Source organism: Mustela putorius, unplaced genomic scaffold (assembly GCF_011764305.1).
Source record: "Mustela putorius furo isolate JIRA1106 unplaced genomic scaffold, ASM1176430v1.1 tig00003896_pilon_pilon_pilon, whole genome shotgun sequence".
Taxonomy (NCBI): Eukaryota; Metazoa; Chordata; class Mammalia; order Carnivora; family Mustelidae; genus Mustela; species Mustela putorius.
Window position 1 is genome coordinate 12,416,321 of NW_025422045.1, and position 14,008 is coordinate 12,430,328.

At 55.6% G+C, this 14,008-nt stretch overlaps 1 protein-coding gene across 1 annotated transcript in view; it reads left to right on the forward strand.

The window, feature by feature from the left end:
• The first annotated feature begins 5,364 nt into the window (after nt 1-5,364).
• Nucleotides 5,365-14,008, forward strand: part of PAQR5 (progestin and adipoQ receptor family member 5) — a 74,928-nt gene continuing 66,284 nt past the window's right edge. Inside the window, exon 1 of the mRNA XM_045067433.1 lies at nt 5,365-5,523. The gene's annotated coding sequence lies outside the window, so the exon portion shown is untranslated. The remainder of the gene's footprint in view (nt 5,524-14,008) is intronic.

Sequence of the window (14,008 nt, forward strand, 5' to 3'; positions counted from 1 at the left end):
ACGTTCAAAGTGAAGAGTTTTCTGGTGGCTCTGGGAAGAGAGCGGAGTCCAGGTTTTGCCTGGAGCTTGCAGACAGCTGGTGCCTGGGAGCTGAGAGAGAGCTAGGGGTCAGGGAGGGGAGGGTCTCTGGGTTCAAGGGGGCAGTCAACCTTTGCTGGGGTGAGGGGAACAGTCCTTGAGGGCAGTTAGTCCTGGAAGAGAGGCTGCAGCCTCAGGCTGAGAGCAGATAACCAGGGGCTGCGGGGAAGAGCGCTCCCCTGCTCCTGACACCCAATCTGCACCCCAGCACTCCTCTGCGAGAGCTTGACTCGCCTCTAACAGGTGCTGTGTCCACACCTGGTGTGTGGGGCTCAGGGGTACAGGAGAAGGAGAAGCCTAGGGAAGCGCTGAGGCATGTGCATGGATGGCCCCCCAATCCAGGCAGGAAGCATAGCAGCAGTCTCTGCTGGGGCACGTCTGTCTGCCATGGCTCGGCTCTGGAGCCGGCTGGGCAGGCTCCCCATATCTGGATGACTATTTGCGGTGTGCTGGGCCCAACCCAGGGCACTGCGGGCAGGATGATAAGGACACAGACGTGGCTTCGGCTCTTGGACACACCCAGAGTCAGGCAGCCCCCAGAGTCAGACTACCTCCGGGTCTCCATGCTGTCTGCTTCCCAGAACCTCCTGGGGAACTTTCGAGAAGATCCAGGTCGCCACCTCCAGAGATTTGGGTGGAACAGGTGGCTTGTGCTGACGTCTCACCAGGATGGAGTACCACTGGGTTAGATATTGCATTTTCTTGGTGGGGCGTTTTTGGATGCAAGTACGGAGGCTATGTGAAGCCACGAGGAGAAAACAGAGGTTGCTGTGAGTTGGGATGGTGTTTGCGGGAGGAGGGGGCCTACATTCCCTTTGTCATCTCCACGTGTGCCCTTCCCCCAAAGAAACCCGCCCCCAAATAGACAGGTGCCCTCCTCTACCGATGCAGTCCTGCAGCTCTCCCCCTGCAAATGGGGTGCTGCCTGAGTCCCTTGTATGGGGGATCGTGGACCCTCGGCCGCTGTGCAGATCTGCTTTGACCTACAAAGCTCACACGAGAGACCCTAGTGGTCTGCTAGGTCCTCTCATGGCATCTCTGCTTCTTCTCCATGAGCATCTTTACTCCTTAGGTCAAATGACCCTGAAGGCCCTTCCAGATTCTCTTGTTCTTGATGGATACTGGCCCTGAGAAACCCAGCTGGCACAGGGCAGACTGGGACAACCTCCAGGTACCCCAGAGGACAGGCCCTCGTGGTCTTTCCCTGGGGAGGCCAGGGGCCAGGCCCTAAGCATGGTCCTGTGGCCTGGCGCTGGCCATGTTGGGTCCCAGACAAGGAAGGGGGGGCATCACCCTCCTCCCCTCTCAGCATCTTCTCCTCCACACACACCATTCAGGGGCCAGCCCTTCATGTTCCATCTACCCCATCCTGCTCCAAGGACTGCATCCACACCTGGGCAGGGTCTGCCAGGTAGGGAGGTGGGGGCTGGAATCTCCGTAGGGAATGCAAAGCTCTGTGACGCCCCACAGCTCCTTGACAAAGGGCTGTCAAGCCCCGGGCATCTGCAGAGTGGCTGAGGCACAGCGGGTGGTGAGCACACCCTCCTAGAGCGGTGTCTTTCCCATAGGTACCCCACGAGGGAGAGGTGTTAGAGAAAGAGGCACAAAGGGTGCTGTTGAAATAGCCATGACCAGGCTGGGAGGTGTTGGGATGGGAAGTCAAAGGAAGGGGAGTCCCGCAACTTACCACCCCAGCCTCCTGTCTCCTTCTTAGACAACCAGGTGGGGTGTCTCCCAGGCAGCTGAGATGTGGTGGGAAATTGAGGGATCACGAGGTGTCCCCAGGGGGAGGAAAGACACAGTATTGGGTTGAATGGTGTCCCTTAAAAGATAATGCCATGTCCTAGCCTCCAGTCCCTGTGACTATGAATTGATTTAGAGAAAAGTGTCTTAGCAGGTGTCATTAAGTTAAGGATCTTGACATGGGATCCTCTTGAAGCCAGTGACTGGAGTCCTTGTGCAAATAAGAGAGAACACAGAGTGACACAGAGGAGAAGGCTGTGTGATTGGAGCCAGGCCACCGCAAGCCCAGAACCTCCCAGAGCCCCCAGAAGCTGAAAGAGACAAGGACTTGGGGTCGTATGGAAATTTCTAAAGGGTTGTGTCCCTGCAGACACTGGGATCTGAGACTTCTAGCCTCCAGGACAGTGAGAGAGTACGTTTCTGCAGTTTTAAGCCATTGCACCTGTGGTGATTTTTTTCAGTCACCCTAGGAGACCAATGTCTGAACACAGCGGCCCAAAGGGAAGCTCTTCGAGAAGCTCCCATCAACCACAAACTCTCCCTGAGCGGCCACTTCTTCTCCCATGGACTTGAGCCTACTTCCGGCCCTGATGAGGCAAAGAGAAAGCTTTGTCAGACGCACTGTAGGGCAGTGCTGGCTCCTCTCCCAGCCTCAGTTTTCTCATCTGCAAAGTGAAGCAGTGACCCTGGCCTGAAGATTCCATCACAGGGACCCAAAAGGAGGGACACGACCTGGGGGCAAAGTGAGGGTTGGGTGCACCCGAGTCCCACTGTGATGTGCGGGTGCATGATTCCTGCTGTCTGACAAGGTCATATGGACAAAGAGGACAGACCTGCTGGGCTCCTCCAGGAGGAGCTGGCCAGACCCCAAGGAATAAGCTCCTTTTTGGGAAAAGTACCTCTGACATGGGGTGCCAGGCACACCCAGGTGCCAGGGAGGGCAAGAGGGAGAAAGTCATATGGATGGGGAGGGAATGTCCTCCAAAAAGGGAATTGTTGTAAAAGTGTCCCAAGGAGAACTGACATTTCTGAGTGACACCTTCCTTTTCCCCCTGCCCTCCCTCTAGCCTCTAACCACTTGCAGATGAACCCCCCTTTCACGGTCCATCTCTCCTTGCCACGAAGAGAGGCAGTGCCCAGCCCAGCATGGGGCAGGTCCACACTTTTACTGAGGCCCTGGAAAAGAAACAACAAAACCTGTGTTAAATTCACTCAGTGCTCCTAAGTTCACAGAGCACTTCCAAAAGTGTTCTGTGGTCACCGTGATAGCCCTGCAAGGAAAGAGCTTTGGATCCCACTCTACAGATAAGAAACCAAGGGTCAGAGAGGAGAACCAGCTGCTCAAGGCCATCTTGACACAGGCTGCCTGACTCCTGGTGCTCTTTCCGTGTCACTTCACTGCCTTCTCTGACATGTCCTCTGCCACCTCCCTGGGAGATTTGGGTATCTCCCAATGGGTGTGGCCTCAAAATCCTCCAAGGTCTGCAGCTCCCAGCGTTGCTTTGCAGACCCTCCCTGGGACTGTAGCACCCTCCCCTCTGCTCCCAACTTTGTACCTTGGCTCAGCTCCTTCTCCTGGGCTCGCATGCTCCTCCTAGAACATTCCCAGTCCTTCCCATGCTTCCTGTCCTTTTAGGCTGCACAGGGGGCCCAGACACTCTACAGAGTTCTCAAGTCCTGGTTCTAGTTCTAGCTCCGAATCCTTTGCTCCCTGTGTGACCTTGGGTACGTCACTCTTCCTCTCTGGGTCTCCGTTTCCTCCCGTGTGAAGTGGGGGAGTTGAACCCAATACTCCATAAATTCTCCATGTGGTCCAAAGCGCTCCCCATTCCCCCATCACCCGGCTCTGCCCTCCCTGTGTGCATCCACAGCTGCCCTCCTTGCTCCACATCCTTCTTCAGGGGGTCCTGTTTCACCATTCAGCTGGGCTTTAATCTTCCTGCCCCAGAGGTGGGATGGGGGAGCTGCCGCACCTGCCAACCAGGTCAAGACGGGCTGATCAATTCATCTGAGCACCCTCCTTCTGGCTTCGGAAGCCCCTTAATCTTTGCCCTTTGGGTCCTAAGGTGCACACAGAGAAGCCTGCAGTGGGCACAGGTGGCCCCTGTTTGCTTTGGCGGGGGATGCTGGTGGTGGGCTGTGTGACCGCTCTGTGTGCGCCACAGCTTCTGCAAGAGTGGAGGGGGGGGGTGCGACCAGCCCTAGACTTTGAAAGCGGGACACCCTGTTCTGCCTATTCTGCCTCAGAAGCCCATCACTGTCACAGGCATCAAAAGATGACATCAGAAAGCACATAGCGCCGCGCCTTGCCTTCCCCTTCTTCACATCTCATATGTCATTTAATCCCCCAAACCCTTGGGAAGGCAAAGCCGGGATTATTAACAAGGGACTTGTCCAAGGCCACTCTGAATTCAGCAAAAGCTGGACTGGGACCTGTTCCCTCTGTGCTGACCGTTCTTGTCAAGCTCTGGTTTGCACAGGCGGGCTGCCTGTTTGCGTGGCCACCTCACTTCCCTCGGAGAATTACCTCTGACAGGACAGGCTGATTAGACTGAGACACACGCACATACACACACTGCTTTACAGCTACAAGGAAACCTCAGCAAGACGCCCCATAGCACGACTCAGGATCCATAAAAAGGGCCTTAGAGATAATTAACTCACAGCAAGTGGGGAAACAGGTTCAGAAAGGGATAGAGACTTGTCTAAGGTCACAGACCTAAATGGAAGCTTCAGGACTCCTGGTCCTGTGCTCCTTCCACTGTGTCTGCACATTTAACAAACATGGCAAGGCAGTTAGCAGAAAGAACCCAGAAGGCCTGGGCGGGCAAGGAAGGACAACCTCCATCTCAGTCTGGAAGTTTTGTCCACAGGGTGCATGTTCCAGAATTCCTCGGGAGGTCGGGTGGGAGCAGGCAGGAAATAGCAGCAACCTGCTCCTTCAGCACCTGGGAGCAGCCTCACAGGCTGGAGGGCTGTTTCTTCATTGTCCCCTGTGTCCCTTCAACTCTTGTCGCTGTGTCCACTGAGTGGCAGGCGTCCAGGCCCAGCACCTTCCAGATCAGGGAAATGGAGTCCTGAGGAAAGGCAGAGGGTGGCAAAGCTCCCCCGGGGCAAGGGCATTCCGGAGAGAGCCAGTGGAGCTGACGCCAAGGCCAAGAACAGCCCGGGTTGGGGAAAGGACGTGGTGGGGTGGGGCTGCGGGTACCCAGTTGTTTTTTTTTCCTTTCCCGTGCTCCACCCGGTGCATTCTTCTGAAGGGCAGGCTCCCAGACCTTGGCCCCCAGGAGTAGGGGTGGACGTGAAGCACGTGAAAGGGTCCAAGGGGTGGGAGGGCCTATGCGCCCCTCGCGACTCCACCAGGCACAGCGCTTGGGTGGCATCTCCGGCAGGCGAATGGTGGGCGCCGCCCTGGAGGTCACCGAGTCAGGCGTCGGGGGCACGCGGTTGGGTGCTGGCAGGCGCCGGGAGGGGGTGCCCCCTGCCCTCGGCTCCTCCCCCGGGGCCGACGCGCCCCGCCCCGCCCTGCGCGGGAGGGCACCGGGGGCGGGACCCGCGGGGAGGCGCGCCGACCGGCCGGGCCAGGTGCAGCGCCCGCATGTCTGAGGGCCGCCGCGACCCCGGAGGAGTGTCCCGGTGTCCGGCCGGCCCGTGCCGCGCCCCTGCGCCCCTCGCCGGCCGCCGGCGACCCTCGTAAGCCAGGTAACCGAGGGCGGGACTCCTGGCCGGCTCCGCGCGCGTCCTCCGCGGCTGGGGGTCCACGCGCACCCCGCCGTCCCCACGCTGCCCGCCGCCCGAGGGCCGCCCCGAGGGCCGCTCTCGGGAAGTTGGCGCCGGAATGGCCGCGCATCGGGCGGAGCGACCGGCACCCGTGGGTGGCCCCGCACGCCCCGGCCCGGGGTCCTGTCCCGCGGGGGGCCGGTGCGGAGCCTGGGCGGGCGCGCGGGGTCTCCGCCGACACGGGGGATGCTGGTCTTCTCGGTAGTTCCATTTCTCACTCCCCTGAGCGTTTGCGTCCCTCCTCGTCCCCGCAGCCCCTTCACAGAGTCCTGCGCTGGGGACTGCGGAGTTGGCGATTTTGGGAGGGATGTTTACATTCGCGTCTCCCGCCGCCTCTGGCCAGATGCATGAGGGAGAGCCGGCCTCGGCAGGAGGGGTGCGGGTGTCGGGGCGGCCGTCTAGGCCCTGCTGCAGTGGGAAATCCCGGCTTCTGCCCTGCCTTGGCATCCTTGGGCGCCCCCAAACCCCAGCCCTGCGCAGGAGAGAGCATGGCTCTCCTGCAGCCCGTCAGGGGCCTGGACGGATCTGCTGGGTTGGGGTTAGACGGTGCCCCTGCCCGCGCAGGACGGGAGAGAACAGACGAGGGAGGTTTGCCAATCAGAGAACTAACATGGACACATCTCTGATTTCACTCCTTCTCTCCCCCATAAGCCAGTGAGGCAGTGGGTCTTATTCCATTGACAAATGAACAAAAAAGGGACTCAAAGAAGTTCAATAATTTGCTGGGAGAAAATGGTGTATCTGAACTTCAAGCCAGTCTCCTAGAACCAGATGGTTGGTTCTCCAGTTTTGCTGGGCCCCTGACTCAGCAGGGGTTCATTTCTTCTCCCCTCGTCCCTTGAGTTTCTTCCCCTGGAAGGGGGAGGTCAGGAGAGGGTCCCACCAAGAAGAAAGAAAATCGGGTCCAGTAGCTCCTGGGGGAGAGAGCCAGCTCCTTGCCGGCCACAGGACCACAGGAGAGCAGGCACCTGTTGGGCTCACTGCTCTGGAGGTAGTGCCTGGCTCGCAGGAGGTACTCAGCAGACCAGAAGAAATGAACCTGAAATGACAGAGCTCCATTTGCAGCTGATGGACCTCTGCCCTTGGTGGAGAAAGAGGGTCCTCTGAAAGGTAGGACCCAAAAGGTGCCTACTACCTCAGAGGGTCCTTGACCTCCTTACCCACTTGGGGCAGTCGGCAAGCACATCCATAATGCTAGTGTGCCTTTCCAGACAGCAAGGGTTTCCCCAGGTCTACTTCTTTTTTTTTTTTTTTTTTTTAAGATTATATTTATTTGGTAGAGAGAGACAAAGTGAGGAAGGGAACACAAGCATCGGGAATGGGAGAGGGAGAAGCCAGCTTCTGGCTGAGCAGGGAGCCCAATGCAGGGCTTGATCCGAGGACTCTGGGATCAGGACCTGAGCCAAAAGCAGGCGCTAATGACTGAGCCACCCAGGTGCCCCACCCCGGATCCACTTCTTGTGGATCTCCACTTTCTGACCAGGGAGAAGCAGAGGGAGATGGGTTACATGCCCAGCTTTGCCCTGTCCTGGGAGGCAGGGGACCCTGTCCCATCTGCACCGGGGTCCTACCCAGCCCTCCAGAAAATCTTATTGGGAGCTTGACTCTTCTCTGCCTCCTCTCCCTCCTTACCCTTTCATGGGGGGCAGCCACGGATTGAGGGCAGATAACTTGCTTTTCTGGGCCATGGTTTCCTCATCTGTCACATGGGGACAAAAGAGTGTGCATGACTTTATGAGTGAGTGGTCCAAAGGGCTCTGTGAGCTTCTGTGTATGAGCTCCCCATGTGGGCTGTCCATTCTGTCTGGGAAGTGACCACACACCCATCTTGGCCTCCCTCAGAGAGCTGGCCTTATCCTGAGTATACAGAAGGTTCACAGGAAGGGGTCACTGATCAAAAACAAGTCTCCACAGGAAGAGAAATTGCTAAATTTGGTGGAAAATGGGAGTTTTTCATCATTCTCCCTAACCCCATGTAAGAAGAAAATACCTGGAGGCTCCAGGAGGAGGGACCAGAAGGGTATGAGAGCCCCTTGAGGTGCAGGTGGTCAGTGTCTGACTCATTCAAGGCCATGGTCAAGTGCGGAAAGCCCAGCAAGGGGTATTGGACTTTCCATGGCAGCACCCTGAAGACCTCTGAGGCCTTGCCAGGCAGTCCGTACCCCTGAACTCCTCTGGAGACCCAGCTGTCTGCTTTGGCCTCAGGACAGACCAGGGTGCTCAGAGTTGGTCAGTTTTGTTCCCTGGCGGAGGCCAGTGAGAGCGTAGCTGGGGTACAAGCTTTTGCAGCCCCCGTCACCACACCCACCAGCTGTCCCTGCACACACGCAGTGCCCCGACCAGCTTCCTACTGCCAGTGCCTGAGGCTTAACACGAACCCAGCAGAGGGAGAGCTTTAGACCCAGAATTTCTCAGCGGAAACAGTGTTTGAGGTCCTATCCCTGCTACCTCTACCCGGCTCGATTTTCCATAGTGTTTATCACCATCTAAAATCCTATTTTAGCCAGGTTTTTGTCCCCTACCCCGGGCTGTTAGGGGTGATCAAGAACTGCTGTGGGAAGAATGTTCAGGTTACCTAGAGGGACAGCTCCTCAGCTGAGCAGATGGCCACCCACACAGGGTGATTTGAGAGAGCCAAGGAGAATTGCTTCCCTTAAATAAAGCCCCCCTCCCCAAAAGAAGACTCACAAGGCTGCTTTCCAAAGGTAGTTGGTTCCTTTGGTACTGCTGAAAATAGTGCCTCTTCCAGGCAGCCTTTAAAGAATTCCCTGGGACACTGGAAAACCAAGGGGGACCAAAGCTGTGCCCTTGGCAGCCCTGGGAGAAAGGAAGGAGCTCCAGACCACTGGGCCAGGGATGACAAACCAGGCTGAGAAGGTGTGACCAGATGTGTGCACCAGGAAGAGTGAGGACACTGTCCTACCCAAGGTCCTGGGGAAAGCTTGGGGCTCTGAGGCCTCTCTTAGGAATCTGGTAAGAGTGGTTTCCTTGGAGCACTCAAGAACTACATAGGTGTAGGGACAAGCAGGATGGAGAAACTCGAGTTTGGGGGTGGAGAGGAGGGCCAAGAATCGTCTACAGTAGAAGCTAAAACTTTATGTGGTTAAAAAAAAAAAAAAAAAAAGCCTAGGTGCACTAAGTAGCTTCAGCTCCCAACCCCTGCCCCCAGTCATTCATCCAGCTGTCATTTTTAAGGAATTTTATCTGTGTTTTAAGGAAAACTCTGGGGCCCTGTGGAGTCATGTGAAGGATAGATGGAAGAAGATTTTCCAAGGAAGCTGGCAGGGGCATAGGTGGGAGGGGGGGTCCCTGGAGGCATTTCCTCCTCACTCTCACGGGAAATGCAGTCCCTGCCTTCTTTCCTGATTGCTTGGAGGGGGCGATGGTTGCATTTTTAATACTGGGAATAAGCATTCAATAATTGTCAGCTGGTTGCCGGGCACTACAACCCAGCGGGCCACACAGATGGGATGGAGAGCCTGGGGGCCAGGGTGGTCGGCACCCCAACACAGAGGAAGCTGTTTTCGTATGGGCCCACTCAGTAGACAAGTGGGAACTTCGGCTGTTTCCCTGAGTCCTGCTCTTGACCCCCAAATCCTTTTCCATTGCCACTGTGGTTTGCCATATTAAGATTGGGAATGTCCCTGTGCCTTGGTGTTGGGGGAGACGCTGGAAATTGTGCCTCTAAGGATGTATAGGAGTTTACCAGCTGCTTTGAAAAATTGTGGAGGAAGAGGACAGGGAGATGGAGGAAACAAAGGTAACACTTGCCTGAAGCAGTGATTCTGTCCTGGTGCCTCCTGGGTCCCAAGCCACCGTTGCTTCCCCCATTCTTGCTCCCCAGCTGCTCCCTGTGTCGTCCCTTCCGCTGGAGTGAGTGAGGCCCCAGCCTGAGACATAGCTCATGCATTTTTGACCCCTGGCCTCCTCTTTATCACCACCATCACCATGAGGCTGGTGGCTTCCAGCAACAGGGGATGGAAAAGTACCCCTGTTGTGACATGAGGTGAGTCAGTCCTCCAGTGATGGGGTGCTCTGTCAGCTCTGACGCCTGGACCTGCGCCCTGGTGCTTGGCTTGCAGTTGGGAACACAGTGTTCATTCCCTGGGGGCAAGGACAAGGGTGACTCGATATAATATTTTGAAATTATGTAGATGGTAGTGAGAAGCCAGTAGGTGCGAGAGAGACAATCAATTTTAGTGTCTAGGAGAAGAAGCGGGGCCCCCCTAGCCGTGATCCAAGGTGTAATTCCTGCCCACGCTGTGCCCTCGAAAGTGAGGTTTGCTTTAGAGAGCTGTCCTGGCTCCTGGCCTTGAACCAGGCCAGGGCCACCCCCAGCGTGCTCCGTGGTGATTTGAGTTGTGAACTCTGCCTAGGCATCCAAAAGGTGTTTTGCCTGGATGCACCACGGTCCTTGAGACGTTCTTCCCCTTTGATTATTCGGGGACCCCTGGCCAGGCTGACCTGAGCAGGATGATTGGGGCCTGTCCAAGGAGTAGAGCCGTCTTGGGCTTCTCAATCCTGTGGTCCCGCATTCGGCCACCCTGCCAGCTTGCTACCAGTCTCTGAGCTGGTCACTGCATGCCTGGTAGCTGGAGGAGGCTGGTGGCCGGCGGGAACTGGATTCTAATCCTGGTACTAGTTTGTCACAGTGCAACTTCGGCCAGGTCGCTTCCTGGGCCTCAGTTTCCTCACCTGTAAAAGACAGCTTGGCTTAGATCAGGGTTTCTCACTTCAGCACTGCCCATGTCTGGGATGGTTCTTCTGGATAGTTCTTTGCTGTGGGGGCTGTCCCGTGCATTGTGGAGTGCTCAGCAGCATCCTCGGCTTCTAACCACCGCCCCCCCCCCCGGGGGGATGCCAGGAGCACCACCTCTCACTCCTTCTTGACAACCAAAGATGTCTTGAGAGGATGCTAAATGTCCCCGAAGGCAGGATCATCCCTGGTTGAGAACCTCTGGGTTGGATGCTCCTTGATGACCCCCCTCGGATTACCCTCAGGATGGGGGACGCATTTGCCTTTTCTAGTCCCTGTTTTATAAACATGGCCTGTGTGTCAACAAGGAGCCCAGGGAGAGGGGTCCAGGGGCTCTTAGGGTGGGACATGCGCTGGGAAGAAAAGGGAGGTTCTGGGCCTTTGCCTCTTGCTGAGCACCAAGGCCAAGTCCGCGTTGCCTTCCAGACCTTGGGTTACATAAGAAGATGGGGGGCGGGCATGCCTGTGGCCGGCACATGCACTAGGGTCAGCAGCCTTCCACCAGTGACTAATCATCCCCCTGAGCCCTAAGGACTCAGCTTCTCCTCCTACATGGGCCTTTCTCCCCTCTCTCTCTGCCTGCCCCTGGGGAGGATACAGGAAGTGAATCAGCCCACCCACCAAGCAGAGGGGGAGGGGCAGAGCCCACTGGTGTTGGACACAAGGGCCATGCAGCCTCCACGGACTGGACCCAGCCCTGGTTTGGTCTTGTTTATTCCTCCCAAGTGAGCTGTTTATTAACTCTGTCCGCAGAAGTCCCTTCTGACCTCCCTGCTTGACAGAAGGATGAAGGTCTCTTCTCCAGAGAGGGGAGGGGTTTTTCCACGGGTGCTGGAAGTAAATCGCTGTTCTGGGGATGACAGGCTGTGAGATTCGGGATAATGTTAACCAAAATGATTGGTTTGAGTTGTTCTTTCTGTTTCTTTTAAAACTTTTTTACTGGGTTTACTTGCTACAGAACATTGATTTCTGGTGTACACCATGATGATTTGACGTCCATATACCCTGCGAGGGGTTCGCCACGGTAAATCTGGTTACTGCCTGTCCCCATCCCAAGCTGACTTTTAGGCTCTACTCTTGACCACTTCCAAGTCTGCACAACATATCACTGACTCTAGTCACCATGCTGCACATCACATCCCCATGACCTCTTCATTTTGTGATTAGAAGTGCACCCCTCCTGACCCCCTTTTTTTTTTAACCATCTGCCTTGAAGGCCTATAGATGGCTGTCAGCGGCAGGGCTAGGAGCAGTGAGTTAATTAGACACAGTCCCTGCCTGCCGAGGCCTTCAGTCCTTCAGTCTGTGCGGACGAAGATTCAGTCTGTAACTGTCTTTACCAATCTGCCCTGTAGACTCAGTGTAGACACAAACAGAACTCTGTACTCGTTAAACACGAACTCCCCATCTCCTCCAACTGCCAGCCGCTGGTGATTACCATTCTTCATTGGGTCTCCAGGAATCTGATCATCTTGGGTACCCCGTAGGAGCGGGATCAGGGGACACGCAGACTCCTGCATCTGGCTTGTTTCACTGAGCACCCTGTGGTAAGGCTCATTTGTGTTAAGAGGCATCTGATTTTCTTTCCCTTTTAAACAATTTTTGAAGACTTACTTATTTTAGAGAGAGAGAATGAGAGAGCGAGAGGGAGGGGAGGAGGGAGAGAGAGAATCTCAAGCAGTCTCCCTGCTGGGCACCCAGCCCAGCCCCGGGACCCAATCTCACAACCCTGGGAGCAGGGCTTGAGCCCAAAGGGGAGTCAGAAGCTGAACCAACTGTGCCCCCCAGGAGCCTCGGATTTTCTCTCCTTTCAAGGACTGACTAGTGTCCACTGTATGGAAGCACTGCGTGTTCTCTACCCATTCATCTGTGGACAGCCCTCTGGCTTGCTTCGACCTTTTGGCTGTCTTCAGTCATGCTGCTGTGAACACGGGCGTGCAGGTATCTGTGTGAGTCCCTGCTTTCAGTTCTTTGTTGAGTATATCCCCAGAAGCAGAACTGCTGGATGGTATGGAAATTGTGTTTAAGTTTTTGAGGGATCACTGTGCTGTTGAGGAAGAAGTATTAGAATTAGGCTTTGAGGATGAACACGAGCTAAACTAACCTAGCTAACCAAGCATCTTGGTAAGGGGAAGGCAGGGGAGGGGAAAGCCTAAACTGCACCATGAAACCCAGTGGTGTGTGTGCTCTGGGTTGAAGCAGGGTGTGGCGGGCAAGGAGGCCAAGGAGAGGGTAGAGGAGGAAGGGTCTGGGACCAGGCTGGGGAGCCTGGGCTCTGAGAAGCATGGAAGGGTTGTTTGGTTTTAAAGATTTGATTTGTTTATTTGAGAGAGCATGCGAGTGAGAGGCGGGGGTGGGGAAAAAGGGGGAAATCTGAAGCAGGCTCTGTGCTGAGCACATAGCCCATGGCGGGGCTCGATACCACAACCGGGAGATCATGACCTAAGCCAAAACCCAGAGCTGGGCGCTTTACCAACTGAGCCCCCCAGGTGCCCCTTTGGATAGGGTTTGTAATCGGGAAGTGACACAGACCGCTGGTGTCTTAGAAAGATGTCACAGGGGTGGTGTCACAGGTGGACTGGGAGGGAAAGAGGCTTAAGGCAAACAAAACTGGGTAACACATGAAGCCACACAGTTGGGGCGCGTGGAGGGTTCAGGCGTGAGGGTGGGCACGCTGCCCAGAGGCGACTGGGTTTGTGCCTTGGCGGCGAGATGACTGGTGGTGCCCCTGCTGGGTTGGCTTACAGGGGAAGTGGCTGGTCTGACAAGATGATGGAGGAGGAAGCCCAGGCTGGATGGCTTGAAGGGTGTCTTGGAACCACTCGGGTGGAGATGAGGGTTTGTGGGGTGGGCAGAGCTGTGGTACCAGGAGAGGAGTGAGCTGGTCAAGGGGCCAGGGGAAGGACTGCCATGGGATGGCACAGAGGACTCATCAGAGTTGGAAGCCAGGAAACGAAGCGGCCTCTTCCTGGGACAGGTCCAATCCTGTCCACTTTTATCAGTCCAGACAATCAATCTCTGTACTTAAGGCTGGGCACTGGGGGTGGGAGATACAGAGATAAACATGAGCCAGTGACTTCAATTCATTTATTCATCCTATAAAGCTTAGATAATGGAATGTGGCTGATACCTTTGCTCAGTTAAATATTTAATCACAGTGGGGTTAGGTGATAATGGAGCATGTTTTAAAAGTGTGTCATTTAGTCTACAGCTGGGTTTCTCACCTCAGCACCACTGACATTTTGGACCAGAGAATTCTTGGTCATGGGAGCTGCTGTGTGCCTTTGGCCGCGCCCCTGGCCTCTATACGCCTTAGATGGGGTGTGTAGCACACCCCAATCCATTCGTAGCAACCAAAAATGTCTTCAAAACATTGCCAAATGTCCCCTGGGGGGACAAAAATCACCTTTAGTTGACATCCTTTGGTCTGGAGGCCAGGAAAGCCTTCTTGAAGGAATGTTAATCTGAGTTCTAGAAGATATATAAGAATCAAGATAAAGCAGGAACAGGTGTGGGAGCAGAGGGGAGAGTATTCAAGGCACAGGTGACAGTGTGTGCAAAGGCCCTGAGGTGGGAGAGAGCATGAAGGGAAACGGGTGAAGGGAGCCTTGGTGGAGGTGGGGAGAGTGGCTGGTTTCTAGGAATACTTGG